The sequence below is a fragment of the Mobula birostris genome, unplaced genomic scaffold (genome assembly GCF_030028105.1).
Source record: "Mobula birostris isolate sMobBir1 unplaced genomic scaffold, sMobBir1.hap1 scaffold_614, whole genome shotgun sequence".
NCBI lineage: Eukaryota > Metazoa > Chordata > Chondrichthyes > Myliobatiformes > Myliobatidae > Mobula > Mobula birostris.
In genome coordinates, this window is record NW_027278334.1 from 232,187 (window position 1) to 247,282 (window position 15,096).

Consider the following 15,096-nt stretch of genomic DNA (forward strand, 5'->3'; position numbering starts at 1 on the left):
ACGGTACTTTCCTGCCTCTACATCTGTACGAACTTCGATCTCATTTGGATAGCGATTCGTCGAATGGTGGGTGTAAATGAGCGTCATTCATTCACTCCGATGTCTCATGCTCCTGCAGAGCGCAGAGAATAACAGCTGCGCACGGAAGAGATGGGCCGAAGGGCCTGCTCCTCTGCTGGAGCAATCTGTCAGCACAACTGGCTGCCGGCCAGCACCGCCACCCCTGTCCTACATTAGCCTGCCAGAGAGGTGCAACTGCGCCAAAAGTAGCGAGACCAAAGGACGCAACTTCTACAGAGTCATGCTCAGACCCAGTATGGCGATCGAATCCACCACCTTGGTCGCGGGAAGCAGCTGCCGCCTTTGGTGATGGCGGCTCAGGTGGCAAAGGCAGAGCCGAAGCTGAGAATGGGTGCTGTACGCAAGCGCAGGACACAGCGCAAGCAAGCTTGTGCCCTTGCATCTGCTTGCCTGCCTGCCTGTCTGAGAGTGAGAGCCGGCAGAAGCACACTGCCGAAGCGCGGCTGTCAGGGCCAGTTGATGAAGCATGCTGCTCAGCGCAGCCGGCAGCCCAGCAAAAGCAGATTCTTTTGCCTTGACAGCAGAGTGCTTGCGTTTGCAGGCTGAGTGGCAAACGGAGAGCGCAGCGTGTATGAGTGAGATGGAGAGAGAGAAAAAAGAAAAAGACAGTACCTCCTGGTGGGGCAATTGGGCAAAGGATCAAAAGCCTACGGCACCTGGTATTCCCAGGCGGTCTCCCATCCAAGTACTAACCAGGCCTGAGCCTGCTTAGCTTCCGAGATCAGACGAGATCGGGCGTTTTCAGGCTAGTATGGCCGTAGGCACCAGTGCACCGCTCCTCTCCGCACTTAAGCGGCATGCAGCCACTCTCAGCTTGCTCCCACGCTGCTCCTCCTTACTTACACTCCTCTGCCTTCGCCCCTTCACTCACATCCTACACTCTCCCCTCCCATTTTCACCTCTCCTCTCTCACCCGTCCTCCTCACCATCCACTGGCCACTCCGCTGCTTGCTGCTCACATCACTAGCCACCACACAATCAGTGCTCCTACCGCACCCCCCCCCCACCCCCAACAGACACAGACCTCTCGCTGCTCAGGCCGCCACTGCGCTGGTCCTGACGGCTGCCGCATCTCTGCTTCCCCTTTCTTCGCGTTTACTCTACCTTCTGCCTACCAGTGAAGAGATCGCACCCGCTCCAGCCTAGCTATTTAAGACCACCTCAGCTTCGGCAAGCCCGCCGGCCGATGGGATCACAGCACCTTTTCTCCCCTTACTTCGGAAGGGAACTTAGAAACTTGTCAGACCGCCGGCACTAGATGCTGCGGTGAGAAATCGATCTGACAAATTTAATCGAGGAGGCGAACAGGAATGGTCATGAGCGAGAGGCGCTGGACGCTGCCGACCGGCAGTCAAGCCAGGCCTTTGCAAAAGTCCCACCTATTCAAGGAGGTTCCTTCGCTTTATGAGGCATTCAGCGCCAGGTCCTAAATTGGATTTCACATCGCCTTGGCGGCACAAGACAGGCATTGGCAGTTTCGCGGCTCTGCGTCTGTACGAGATTCGATCTGATTGAAATCTATCAAATATTGAAAGGCCGAGATAGGAGGGATGTGCTGAGGATGTTTCCTACGGCAGTCATGTGCAGCAGCTGAGGCCACAGCCTCAGTCAGACGTCTCTTTGGAACAAAGTTGAGGAGTAGTTCGTTAAGGGAGGCTGGTGGATATGTGAAATTGTTTGCCACGGACGCCTAGCGATACAATGTCGGTGGGTACGTTTCAGGCGAACGTTGATGGGTTCTTGATCAGCAACGGCTTCAAATAGACAGGGTGGGATAATTAACCGTCTGAAGGTGGGTGCAAAAGTGCCTCATTCATTCAGTCCCATGTCTCATGCTCCTGCAGGGCGGAGAGAATAACAGCTGCGCACGGACCAGATGGGCCGAGGGGCCTGCTCACACTGTCAGCGCAACTGCCTGCCGGCGAGCACAGCCACCCCTGCCAGAGAAGTGCAACTGCGCCAAAAGTGGCTGGACCAAAGGATAGTGGACGACGGAAGCAGCTTCTACAGAGTCATGCACAGACCCCGGGCCGGCTAAAGGGAATGCGTGGACAGTATGGGGATCGAACCCACGACCTTGGCGTTATTAGCACCACGCTCTGACCAACTGAGCTAACCGTCCTCGCCTGGGTGGGGCGCGGCTACCTATTGCCAGTCCGGCGGCCTGCAGATGAACCGGCTGGTCCGACTCAGCCATGACAAGCTCTTGAGAGCAGCTTGTGCCGCACAGGGCCATCCGGCTTAGCCGCGGGAAGCAGCTGCCGTCTTTGGTGATGCCTGCTCAGGTGGCAAAGGCAGAGCCGAAGCTGAGAATGGGCGCTGTACGCAAGCGCAGGACACAGCGCAAGCAAGCTTGGGTGCCCTTGCGTCTGGCTGCCTGACTGGCTGAGAGTGAGCGCCGGCAGCAGCTCGCTGCCGAAGCGCGGCTGTCAGGGCCAGGTGATGAAGCATGCTGCCAAGCGCAGCCGGCAGCCCAGCAAAAGCAGATCCTTGTGCCTTGACAGTAGAGTGCTTGCGTTTGCAGGCTGACTGGCAAACGGAGAGCGCAGAGTGTATGAGTGAGAGGGAGAGAGAAAAAATGAAAAAGACAGCACCTCCTGCTGGGGCAGTTGGGCAGAGGAGCAAAAGCCTACGGCACCTGGTATTCCCAGGCGGTCTCCCATCCAAGTACTAACCAGGCCTGAGCCTGCTTAGCTTCCGAGATCAGACGAGATCGGGCGTTTTCAGGCTAGTATGGCCGTAGGCACCAGTGCACCGCTCCTCTCCGCACTTAAGCGGCATGCAGCCACTCTCAGCTTGCTCCCACGCTGCTCCTCCTTTCTTACACTCCTCTGCCTTCGCCCCTTCACTCACACCATAACACTCTCCCTTCCCACTTTCACCTCTCCTCTCTCACCCGTCCTCCTCACCATTCACTGGCCACTCCGCTGCTTCCTGCTCACATCACTAGCCACCACACAATCAGTGCTCCTACCGCACCCCCCCCCCACCCCCAACAGACACAGACCTCTCGCTGCCCAGGTCGCCACTGCGCTGGTCCTGACGGCCGCCGCATCTCTGCTTCCCCTTTCTTCTTGTTTACTCTACCTTCTGCCTACCAGTGAAGAGATCGCACCCGCTCCAGCCTAGCTATTTAAGACCACCTCAGCTTCGGCAAGCCCGCCGGCCGATGGGATCACAGCTCCTTTTCTCCCCTTACTTCGGAAGGGAACTCAGAAACTTGTCAGACCGCCGGCACTAGATGCTGCGGTGAGAAACCGATCTGACAAATTTAATCGAGGAGGCGAACAGGAATGGTCATGAGCGAGAGGCGCTGGACGCTGCCGACCGGCAGTCGAGCCAGGCCTTTGCAAAAGTCCCACCTATTCAAGGAGGTTCCGTCGCTTGATGAGGCATTCAGCGCCAGGTCCTAAACTGGATTTCACATCGCCTTGGCGGCACAAGACAGGCATTGGCAGTTTCGCGGCTCTGCGTCTGTACGAGATTCGATCTGATTGAAATCTATCAAATATTGAAAGGCCGAGATAGGAGGGATGTGCTGAGGATGTTTCCTATGGCAGTCATGTGCAGCAGCTGAGGCCACAGCCTCAGTCAGACGTCTCTTTGGAACAAAGTTGAGGAGTAGTTCGTTAAGGGAGGCTGGTGGATATGTGAAATTGTTTGCCACGGACGCCTAGCGATACAATGTCGGTGGGTACGTTTCAGGCGAACGTTGATGGGTTCTTGATCAGCAACGGCTTCAAATAGAGAGGGTGGGATAATTAACCGTCTCAAGGTGGGTGCAAAAGTGCCTCATTCATTCAGTCCCATGTCTCATGCTCCTGCAGGGCGGAGAGCATAACAGCTGCGCACGGACTAGATGGGCCGAGGGGCCTGCTCACACTGTCAGCGCAACTGCCTGCCGGCGAGCACAGCCACCCCTGCCAGAGAAGTGCAACTGCGCCAAAAGTGGCTGGACCAAAGGATAGTGGACGACGGAAGCAGCTTCTACAGAGTTATGCACAGACCCCAGGCCGGCTGAAGGGAATGCGTGGACAGTATGGGGATCGAACCCACGACCTTGGCGTTATTAGCACCACGCTCTGACCAACTGAGCTAACCGTCCTCGCCTGGGTGGGGCGCGGCTACCTATTGCCAGTCCGGCGGCCTGCACATGAACCGGCTGGTCCGACTCAGCCATGACAAGCTCTTGAGAGCAGCTTGTGCCGCACAGGGCCAGCCGGCTTAGCCGCGGGAAGCAGCTGCCGCCTTTGGTGATGCCTGCTCAGGTGGCAAAGGCAGAGCCGAAGCTGAGAATGGGCGCTGTACGCAAGCGCAGGACACAGCGCAAGCAAGCTTGGGTGGCCTTGCGTCTGGCTGCCTGACTGGCTGAGAGTAAGCGCCGGCAGCAGCTCGCTGCCGAAGCGCGGCTGTCAGGGCCAGGTGATGAAGCATGCTGCTAAGCGCAGCCGGCAGCCGAGCAAAAGCAGATTCTTGTGCCTTGACAGCAGAGTGCTTGCGTTTGCAGGCTGAGTGGCAAACGGAGAGCGCAGAGTGTATGAGTGAGAGGGAGAGAGAAAAAATGAAAAAGACAGCACCTCCTGCTGGGGCAGTTGGGCAGAGGAGCAAAAGCCTACGGCACCTGGTATTCCCAGGCGGTCTCCCATCCAAGTACTAACCAGGCCTGAGCCTGCTTAGCTTCCGAGATCAGACGAGATCGGGCGTTTTCAGGCTAGTATGGCCGTAGGCACCAGTGCACCGCTCCTCTCCGCACTTAAGCGGCATGCAGCCACTCTCAGCTTGCTCCCACGCTGCTCCTCATTTCTTACACTCCTCTGCCTTCGCCCCTTCACTCACATCCTACACTCTCCCCTCCCATTTTCACCTCTCCTCTCTCACCCGTCCTCCTCACCATCCACTGGCCACTCCGCTGCTTGCTGCTCACATCACTAGCCACCTCACAATCAGTGCTCCTACCGCACCCCCCCCCCCACAGACAGAGACCACTCGCTGCCCAGGGCCCCACTGCGCTGGCCCTGACGGGCGCCGCAGCTCTGTTTCCTCTTTCTTCGCTTTTACTCTACCTTCTGCCTACCAGTGAAGAGATCGCACCCGCTCCAGCCTAGCTATTTAAGACCACCTCAGCTTAGGCAAGCCCGCCGGCCGATGGGATCACAGCTCCTTTTCTCCCCTTACTTCGGAAGGGATCTCAGAAACTTGTCAGACCGCCGGCACTAGATGCTGCGCTGAGAAACCGATCTGACAAATTTTATCGAGGACGCGAACAGCAATGGTCATGAGCGAGAGGCGCTGGACGCTGTCGACCGGCAGTCGAGCCAGGCCTTTGCAAAGGTCCCACATTATCAAGGAGGTTCTATCGCTTGATGAGGCATTCAGCGCTAGGTCCTGAATTGGATTGCACATTGCCTTGGCGGCACAAGACAGGCAACGGTACTTTCCTGCCTCTACATCTGTACGAGCTTCGATCTCATTTGGATAGCGATTCGTCGAATGGTGGGTGTAAATGAGCGTCATTCATTCACTCCGATGTCTCATGCTCCTGCAGAGCGCAGAGAATAACAGCTGCGCACGGAAGAGATGGGCCGAAGGGCCTGCTCCTCTGCTGGAGCAATCTGTCAGCACAACTGGCTGCCGGCCAGCACCGCCACCCCTGTCCTACATTAGCCTGCCAGAGAGGTGCAACTGCGCCAAAAGTAGCGAGACCAAAGGACGCAACTTCTACAGAGTCATGCTCAGACCCAGTATGGCGATCGAATCCACCACCTTGGTCGCGGGAAGCAGCTGCCGCCTTTGGTGATGGCGGCTCAGGTGGCAAAGGCAGAGCCGAAGCTGAGAATGGGTGCTGTACGCAAGCGCAGGACACAGCGCAAGCAAGCTTGTGCCCTTGCATCTGCTTGCCTGCCTGCCTGTCTGAGAGTGAGAGCCGGCAGAAGCACACTGCCGAAGCGCGGCTGTCAGGGCCAGTTGATGAAGCATGCTGCTCAGCGCAGCCGGCAGCCCAGCAAAAGCAGATTCTTTTGCCTTGACAACAGAGTGCTTGCGTTTGCAGTCTGAGTGGCAAACGGAGAGCGCAGCGTGTAGGAGTGAGATGGAGAGAGAGAAAAAAGAAAAAGACAGTACCTCCTGGTGGGGCAATTGGGCAAAGGATCAAAAGCCTACGGCACCTGGTATTCCCAGGCGGTCTCCCATCCAAGTACTAACCAGGCCTGAGCCTGCTTAGCTTCCGAGATCAGACGAGATCGGGCGTTTTCAGGCTAGTATGGCCGTAGGCACCAGTGCACCGCTCCTCTCCGCACTTAAGCGGCATGCAGCCACTCTCAGCTTGCTCCCACGCTGCTCCTCCTTTCTTACACTCCTCTGCCTTCGCCCCTTCACTCACATCCTACACTCTCCCCTCCCATTTTCACCTCTCCTCTCTCACCCGTCCTCCTCACCATCCACTGGCCACTCCGCTGCTTGCTGCTCACATCACTAGCCACCACACAATCAGTGCTCCTACCGCACCCCCCCCCCACCCCCAACAGACACAGACCTCTCGCTGCTCAGGCCGCCACTGCGCTGGTCCTGACGGCTGCCGCATCTCTGCTTCCCCTTTCTTCGCGTTTACTCTACCTTCTGCCTACCAGTGAAGAGATCGCACCCGCTCCAGCCTAGCTATTTAAGACCACCTCAGCTTCGGCAAGCCCGCCGGCCGATGGGATCACAGCACCTTTTCTCCCCTTACTTCGGAAGGGAACTTAGAAACTTGTCAGACCGCCGGCACTAGATGCTGCGGTGAGAAATCGATCTGACAAATTTAATCGAGGAGGCGAACAGGAATGGTCATGAGCGAGAGGCGCTGGACGCTGCCGACCGGCAGTCAAGCCAGGCCTTTGCAAAAGTCCCACCTATTCAAGGAGGTTCCTTCGCTTTATGAGGCATTCAGCGCCAGGTCCTAAATTGGATTTCACATCGCCTTGGCGGCACAAGACAGGCATTGGCAGTTTCGCGGCTCTGCGTCTGTACGAGATTCGATCTGATTGAAATCTATCAAATATTGAAAGGCCGAGATAGGAGGGATGTGCTGAGGATGTTTCCTACGGCAGTCATGTGCAGCAGCTGAGGCCACAGCCTCAGTCAGACGTCTCTTTGGAACAAAGTTGAGGAGTAGTTCGTTAAGGGAGGCTGGTGGATATGTGAAATTGTTTGCCACGGACGCCTAGCGATACAATGTCGGTGGGTACGTTTCAGGCGAACGTTGATGGGTTCTTGATCAGCAACGGCTTCAAATAGAGAGGGTGGGATAATTAACCGTCTGAAGGTGGGTGCAAAAGTGCCTCATTCATTCAGTCCCATGTCTCATGCTCCTGCAGGGCGGAGAGAATAACAGCTGCGCACGGACCAGATGGGCCGAGGGGCCTGCTCACACTGTCAGCGCAACTGCCTGCCGGCGAGCACAGCCACCCCTGCCAGAGAAGTGCAACTGCGCCAAAAGTGGCTGGACCAAAGGATAGTGGACGACGGAAGCAGCTTCTACAGAGTCATGCACAGACCCCGGGCCGGCTAAAGGGAATGCGTGGACAGTATGGGGATCGAACCCACGACCTTGGCGTTATTAGCACCACGCTCTGACCAACTGAGCTAACCGTCCTCGCCTGGGTGGGGCGCGGCTACCTATTGCCAGTCCGGCGGCCTGCAGATGAACCGGCTGGTCCGACTCAGCCATGACAAGCTCTTGAGAGCAGCTTGTGCCGCACAGGGCCATCCGGCTTAGCCGCGGGAAGCAGCTGCCGTCTTTGGTGATGCCTGCTCAGGTGGCAAAGGCAGAGCCGAAGCTGAGAATGGGCGCTGTACGCAAGCGCAGGACACAGCGCAAGCAAGCTTGGGTGCCCTTGCGTCTGGCTGCCTGACTGGCTGAGAGTGAGCGCCGGCAGCAGCTCGCTGCCGAAGCGCGGCTGTCAGGGCCAGGTGATGAAGCATGCTGCCAAGCGCAGCCGGCAGCCCAGCAAAAGCAGATCCTTGTGCCTTGACAGTAGAGTGCTTGCGTTTGCAGGCTGACTGGCAAACGGAGAGCGCAGAGTGTATGAGTGAGAGGGAGAGAGAAAAAATGAAAAAGACAGCACCTCCTGCTGGGGCAGTTGGGCAGAGGAGCAAAAGCCTACGGCACCTGGTATTCCCAGGCGGTCTCCCATTCAAGTACTAACCAGGCCTGAGCCTGCTTAGCTTCCGAGATCAGACGAGATCGGGCGTTTTCAGGCTAGTATGGCCGTAGGCACCAGTGCACCGCTCCTCTCCGCACTTAAGCGGCATGCAGCCACTCTCAGCTTGCTCCCACGCTGCTCCTCCTTTCTTACACTCCTCTGCCTTCGCCCCTTCACTCACACCCTACACTCTCCCCTCCCACTTTCACCTCTCCTCTCTCACCCGTCCTCCTCACCATTCACTGGCCACTCCGCTGCTTCCTGCTCACATCACTAGCCACCACACAATCAGTGCTCCTACCGCACCCCCCCCCACCCCCAACAGACACAGACCTCTCGCTGCCCAGGTCGCCACTGCGCTGGTCCTGACGGCCGCCGCATCTCTGCTTCCCCTTTCTTCTTGTTTACTCTACCTTCTGCCTACCAGTGAAGAGATCGCACCCGCTCCAGCCTAGCTATTTAAGACCACCTCAGCTTCGGCAAGCCCGCCGGCCGATGGGATCACAGCTCCTTTTCTCCCCTTACTTCGGAAGGGATCTCAGAAACTTGTCAGACCGCCGGCACTAGATGCTGCGCTGAGAAACCGATCTGACAAATTTTATCGAGGACGCGAACAGCAATGGTCATGAGCGAGAGGCGCTGGACGCTGTCGACCGGCAGTCGAGCCAGGCCTTTGCAAAGGTCCCACCTATTCAAGGAGGTTCCTTCGCTTTATGAGGCATTCAGCGCCAGGTCCTAAATTGGATTTCACATCGCCTTGGCGGCACAAGACAGGCAACGGTACTTTCCTGCCTCTACATCTGTACGAGCTTCGATCTCATTTGGATAGCGATTCGTCGAATGGTGGGTGTAAATGAGCGTCATTCATTCACTCCGATGTCTCATGCTCCTGCAGAGCGCAGAGAATAACAGCTGCGCACGGAAGAGATGGGCCGAAGGGCCTGCTCCTCTGCTGGAGCAATCTGTCAGCACAACTGGCTGCCGGCCAGCACCGCCACCCCTGTCCTACATTAGCCTGCCAGAGTGGTGCAACTGCGCCAAAAGTAGCGAGACCAAAGGACGCAACTTCTACAGAGTCATACTCAGACCCAGTATGGCGATCGAATCCACCACCTTGGTCGCGGGAAGCAGCTGCCGCCGTTGGTGATGGCGGCTCAGGTGGCAAAGGCAGAGCCGAAGCTGAGAATGGGCGCTGTACGCAAGCGCAGGACACAGCGCAAGCAAGCTTGTGCCCTTGCATCTGCTTGCCTGCCTGCCTGTCTGAGAGTGAGAGCCGGCAGAAGCACACTGCCGAAGCGCGGCTGTCAGGGCCAGGTGATGAAGCATGCTGCTCAGCGCAGCCGGCAGCCCAGCAAAAGCAGATTCTTTTGCCTTGACAGCAGAGTGCTTGCGTTTGCAGGCTGAGTGGCAAACGGAGAGCGCAGCGTGTATGAGTGAGATGGAGAGAGAGAAAAAAGAAAAAGACAGTACCTCCTGGTGGGGCAATTGGGCAAAGGATCAAAAGCCTACGGCACCTGGTATTCCCAGGCGGTCTCCCATCCAAGTACTAACCAGGCCTGAGCCTGCTTAGCTTCCGAGATCAGACGAGATCGGGCGTTTTCAGGCTAGTATGGCCGTAGGCACCAGTGCCCCGCTCCTCTCCGCACTTAAGCGGCATGCAGCCACTCTCAGCTTGCTCCCACGCTGCTCCTCCTTTCTTACACTCCTCTGCCTTCGCCCCTTCACTCACATCCTACACTCTCCCCTCCATTTTCACCTCTCCTCTCTCACCCGTCCTCCTCACCATTCACTGGCCACTCCGCTGCTTGCTGCTCACATCACTAGCCACCACACAATCAGTGCTCCTACCCCACTCCCAGCCCCCCCGCCCCACCCCACAGACACAGACCTCTCGCTGCCCAGGCCGCCACTGCGCTGGTCCTGACGGCTGCCGCATCTCTGCTTCCCCTTTCTTCGCGTTTACTCTACCTTCTGCCTACCAGTGAAGAGATCGCACCCGCTCCAGCCTAGCTATTTAAGACCACCTCAGCTTAGGCAAGCCCGCCGGCCGATGGGATCACAGCTCCTTTTCTCCCCTTACTTCGGAAGGGATCTCAGAAACTTGTCAGACCGCCGGCACGAGATGCTGCGGTGAGAAATCGATCTGACAAATTTAATCGAGGAGGCGAACAGGAATGGTCATGAGCGAGAGGCGCTGGACGCTGCCGACCGGCAGTCAAGCCAGGCCTTTGCAAAAGTCCCACCTATTCAAGGAGGTTCCTTCGCTTTATGAGGCATTCAGCGCCAGGTCCTAAATTGGATTTCACATCGCCTTGGCGGCACAAGACAGGCATTGGCAGTTTCGCGGCTCTGCGTCTGTACGAGATTCGATCTGATTGAAATCTATCAAATATTGAAAGGCCGAGATAGGAGGGATGTGCTGAGGATGTTTCCTACGGCAGTCATGTGCAGCAGCTGAGGCCACAGCCTCAGTCAGACGTCTCTTTGGAACAAAGTTGAGGAGTAGTTCGTTAAGGGAGGCTGGTGGATATGTGAAATTGTTTGCCACGGACGCCTAGCGATACAATGTCGGTGGGTACGTTTCAGGCGAACGTTGATGGTTCTTGATCAGCAACGGCTTCAAATAGAGAGGGTGGGATAATTAACCGTCTCAAGGTGGGTGCAAAAGTGCCTCATTCATTCAGTCCCATGTCTCATGCTCCTGCAGGGCGGAGAGAATAACAGCTGCGCACGGACTAGATGGGCCGAGGGCCTGCTCACACTGTCAGCGCAACTGCCTGCCGGCGAGCACAGCCACCCCTGCCAGAGAAGTGCAACTGCGCCAAAAGTGGCTGGACCAAAGGATAGTGGACGACGGAAGCAGCTTCTACAGAGTTATGCACAGACCCCAGGCCGGCTGAAGGGAATGCGTGGACAGTATGGGGATCGAACCCACGACCTTGGCGTTATTAGCACCACGCTCTGACCAACTGAGCTAACCGTCCTCGCCTGGGTGGGGCGCGGCTACCTATTGCCAGTCCGGCGGCCTGCACATGAACCGGCTGGTCCGACTCAGCCATGACAAGCTCTTGAGAGCAGCTTGTGCCGCACAGGGCCAGCCGGCTTAGCCGCGGGAAGCAGCTGCCGCCTTTGGTGATGCCTGCTCAGGTGGCAAAGGCAGAGCCGAAGCTGAGAATGGGCGCTGTACGCAAGCGTTGGACACAGCGCAAGCAAGCTTGGGTGCCCTTGCGTCTGGCTGCCTGACTGGCTGAGAGTGAGCGCCGGCAGCAGCTCGCTGCCGAAGCGCGGCTGTCAGGGCCAGGTGATGAAGCATGCTGCTAAGCGCAGCCGGCAGCCGAGCAAAAGCAGATTCTTGTGCCTTGACAGCAGAGTGCTTGCGTTTGCAGGCTGAGTGGCAAACGGAGAGCGCAGAGTGTATGAGTGAGAGGGAGAGAGAAAAAATGAAAAAGACAGCACCTCCTGCTGGGGCAGTTGGGCAGAGGAGCAAAAGCCTACGGCACCTGGTATTCCCAGGCGGTCTCCCATCCAAGTACTAACCAGGCCTGAGCCTGCTTAGCTTCCGAGATCAGACGAGATCGGGCGTTTTCAGGCAAGTATGGCCGTAGGCACCAGTGCACCGCTCCTCTCCGCACTTAAGCGGCATGCAGCCACTCTCAGCTTGCTCCCACGCTGCTCCTCCTTTCTTACACTCCTCTGCCTTCGCCCCTTCACTCACACCCTACACTCTCCCCTCCCATTTTCACCTCTCCTCTCTCACCCGTCCTCCTCACCATTCACTGGCCACTCCGCTGCTTGCTGCTCACATCACTAGCCACCCCACAATCAGTGCTCCTTCCGCACCCCCACCCCACAGACAGAGACCACTCGCTGCCCAGGCCCCCACTGCGCTGGCCCTGACGGCCGCCGCAGCTCTGTTTCCTCTTTCTTCGCTTTTACTCTACCTTCTGCCTACCAGTGAAGAGATCGCACCGCTCCAGCCTAGCTATTTAAGACCACCTCAGCTTAGGCAAGCCCGCCGGCCGATGGGATCACAGCTCCTTTTCTCCCCTTACTTCGGAAGGGATCTCAGAAACTTGTCAGACCGCCGGCACGAGATGCTGCGGTGAGAAATCGATCTGACAAATTTAATCGAGGAGGCGAACAGGAATGGTCATGAGCGAGAGGCGCTGGACGCTGCCGACCGGCAGTCAAGCCAGGCCTTTGCAAAAGTCCCACCTATTCAAGGAGGTTCCTTCGCTTTATGAGGCATTCAGCGCCAGGTCCTAAATTGGATTTCACATCGCCTTGGCGGCACAAGACAGGCATTGGCAGTTTCGCGGCTCTGCGTCTGTACGAGATTCGATCTGATTGAAATCTATCAAATATTGAAAGGCCGAGATAGGAGGGATGTGCTGAGGATGTTTCCTACGGCAGTCATGTGCAGCAGCTGAGGCCACAGCCTCAGTCAGACGTCTCTTTGGAACAAAGTTGAGGAGTAGTTCGTTAAGGGAGGCTGGTGGATATGTGAAATTGTTTGCCACGGACGCCTAGCGATACAATGTCGGTGGGTACGTTTCAGGCGAACGTTGATGGGTTCTTGATCAGCAACGGCTTCAAATAGAGAGGGTGGGATAATTAACCGTCTCAAGGTGGGTGCAAAAGTGCCTCATTCATTCAGTCCCATGTCTCATGCTCCTGCAGGGCGGAGAGGATAACAGCTGCGCACGGACTAGATGGGCCGAGGGGCCTGCTCACACTGTCAGCGCAACTGCCTGCCGGCGAGCACAGCCACCCCTGCCAGAGAAGTGCAACTGCGCCAAAAGTGGCTGGACCAAAGGATAGTGGACGACGGAAGCAGCTTCTACAGAGTTATGCACAGACCCCGGGCCGGCTGAAGGGAATGCGTGGACAGTATGGGGATCGAACCCACGACCTTGGCGTTATTAGCACCACGCTCTGACCAACTGAGCTAACCGTCCTCGCCTGGGTGGGGCGCGGCTACCTATTGCCAGTCCGGCGGCCTGCACATGAACCGGCTGGTCCGACTCAGCCATGACAAGCTCTTGAGAGCAGCTTGTGCCGCACAGGGCCAGCCGGCTTAGCCGCGGGAAGCAGCTGCCGCCTTTGGTGATGCCTGCTCAGGTGGCAAAGGCAGAGCCGAAGCTGAGAATGGGCGCTGTACGCAAGCGCAGGACACAGCGCAAGCAAGCTTGGGTGCCCTTGCGTCTGGCTGCCTGACTGGCTGAGAGTGAGCGCCGGCAGCAGCTCGCTGCCGAAGCGCGGCTGTCAGGGCCAGGTGATGAAGCATGCTGCTAAGCGCAGCCGGCAGCCGAGCAAAAGCAGATTCTTGTGCCTTGACAGCAGAGTGCTTGCGTTTGCAGGCTGAGTGGCAAACGGAGAGCGCAGAGTGTATGAGTGAGAGGGAGAGAGAAAAAATGAAAAAGACAGCACCTCCTGCTGGGGCAGTTGGGCAGAGGAGCAAAAGCCTACGGCACCTGGTATTCCCAGGCGGTCTCCCATCCAAGTACTAACCAGGCCTGAGCCTGCTTAGCTTCCGAGATCAGACGAGATCGGCGTTTTCAGGTTAGTATGGCCGTAGGCACCAGTGCACCGCTCCTCTCCGCACTTAAGCGGCATGCAGCCACTCTCAGCTTGCTCCCACGCTGCTCCTCCTTTCTTACACTCCTCTGCCTTCGCCCCTTCACTCACATCCTACACTCTCCCCTCCCATTTTCACCTCTCCTCTCTCACCCGTCCTCCTCACCATCCACTGGCCACTCCGCTGCTTGCTGCTCACATCACTAGCCACCTCACAATCAGTGCTCCTACCGCACCCCCCCCCCCCACAGACAGAGACCACTCGCTGCCCAGGGCCCCACTGCGCTGGCCCTGACGGCCGCCGCAGCTCTGTTTCCTCTTTCTTCGCTTTTACTCTACCTTCTGCCTACCAGTGAAGAGATCGCACCCGCTCCAGCCTAGCTATTTAAGACCACCTCAGCTTAGGCAGCCCGCCGGCCGATGGGATCACAGCTCCTTTTCTCCCCTTACTTCGGAAGGGATCTCAGAAACTTGTCAGACCGCCGGCACTAGATGCTGCGCTGAGAAACCGATCTGACAAATTTTATCGAGGACGCGAACAGCAATGGTCATGAGCGAGAGGCGCTGGACGCTGTCGACCGGCAGTCGAGCCAGGCCTTTGCAAAGGTCCCACATTATCAAGGAGGTTCTATCGCTTGATGAGGCATTCAGCGCTAGGTCCTGAATTGGATTGCACATTGCCTTGGCGGCACAAGACAGGCAACGGTACTTTCCTGCCTCTACATCTGTACGAACTTCGATCTCATTTGGATAGCGATTCGTCGAATGGTGGGTGTAAATGAGCGTCATTCATTCACTCCGATGTCTCATGCTCCTGCAGAGCGCAGAGAATAACAGCTGCGCACGGAAGAGATGGGCCGAAGGGCCTGCTCCTCTGCTGGAGCAATCTGTCAGCACAACTGGCTGCCGGCCAGCACCGCCACCCCTGTCCTACATTAGCCTGCCAGAGAGGTGCAACTGCGCCAAAAGTAGCGAGACCAAAGGACGCAACTTCTACAGAGTCATGCTCAGACCCAGTATGGCGATCGAATCCACCACCTTGGTCGCGGGAAGCAGCTGCCGCCTTTGGTGATGGCGGCTCAGGTGGCAAAGGCAGAGCCGAAGCTGAGAATGGGTGCTGTACGCAAGCGCAGGACACAGCGCAAGCAAGCTTGTGCCCTTGCATCTGCTTGCCTGCCTGCCTGTCTGAGAGTGAGAGCCGGCAGAAGCACACTGCCGAAGCGCGGCTGTCAGGGCCAGTTGATGAAGCATGCTGCTC

At 57.4% G+C, this 15,096-nt stretch overlaps 11 non-coding genes across 11 annotated transcripts; all 11 read right to left on the reverse strand.

The window, feature by feature from the left end:
- Positions 1–725: 725 nt before the first annotated feature.
- LOC140193464 (5S ribosomal RNA) lies at positions 726–844 on the reverse strand. Its single transcript, XR_011884836.1, has one exon. It is a non-coding gene; the product is annotated as a 5S ribosomal RNA (ribosomal RNA).
- Positions 845–2,129: 1,285 nt separating this feature from the next.
- trnai-aau (transfer RNA isoleucine (anticodon AAU)) lies at positions 2,130–2,203 on the reverse strand. Its single transcript has one exon. It is a non-coding gene; the product is annotated as a tRNA-Ile (tRNA).
- A 504-nt stretch (positions 2,204–2,707) lies between these two features.
- Positions 2,708–2,826, reverse strand: LOC140193465 (5S ribosomal RNA). Its single transcript, XR_011884837.1, has one exon. It is a non-coding gene; the product is annotated as a 5S ribosomal RNA (ribosomal RNA).
- Positions 2,827–4,112: 1,286 nt separating this feature from the next.
- trnai-aau (transfer RNA isoleucine (anticodon AAU)) lies at positions 4,113–4,186 on the reverse strand. Its single transcript has one exon. It is a non-coding gene; the product is annotated as a tRNA-Ile (tRNA).
- A 504-nt stretch (positions 4,187–4,690) lies between these two features.
- Positions 4,691–4,809, reverse strand: LOC140193466 (5S ribosomal RNA). The gene has a single exon (XR_011884838.1). It is a non-coding gene; the product is annotated as a 5S ribosomal RNA (ribosomal RNA).
- A 1,424-nt stretch (positions 4,810–6,233) lies between these two features.
- Positions 6,234–6,352, reverse strand: LOC140193467 (5S ribosomal RNA). The gene has a single exon (XR_011884839.1). It is a non-coding gene; the product is annotated as a 5S ribosomal RNA (ribosomal RNA).
- A 1,285-nt stretch (positions 6,353–7,637) lies between these two features.
- Positions 7,638–7,711, reverse strand: trnai-aau (transfer RNA isoleucine (anticodon AAU)). The gene has a single exon. It is a non-coding gene; the product is annotated as a tRNA-Ile (tRNA).
- A 504-nt stretch (positions 7,712–8,215) lies between these two features.
- On the reverse strand, positions 8,216–8,334 carry LOC140193477 (5S ribosomal RNA). Its single transcript, XR_011884848.1, has one exon. It is a non-coding gene; the product is annotated as a 5S ribosomal RNA (ribosomal RNA).
- A 1,429-nt stretch (positions 8,335–9,763) lies between these two features.
- Positions 9,764–9,882, reverse strand: LOC140193468 (5S ribosomal RNA). The gene has a single exon (XR_011884840.1). It is a non-coding gene; the product is annotated as a 5S ribosomal RNA (ribosomal RNA).
- A 1,867-nt stretch (positions 9,883–11,749) lies between these two features.
- On the reverse strand, positions 11,750–11,868 carry LOC140193471 (5S ribosomal RNA). The gene has a single exon (XR_011884843.1). It is a non-coding gene; the product is annotated as a 5S ribosomal RNA (ribosomal RNA).
- Positions 11,869–13,723: 1,855 nt separating this feature from the next.
- LOC140193496 (5S ribosomal RNA) lies at positions 13,724–13,841 on the reverse strand. Its single transcript, XR_011884865.1, has one exon. It is a non-coding gene; the product is annotated as a 5S ribosomal RNA (ribosomal RNA).
- Positions 13,842–15,096: the final 1,255 nt, after the last annotated feature.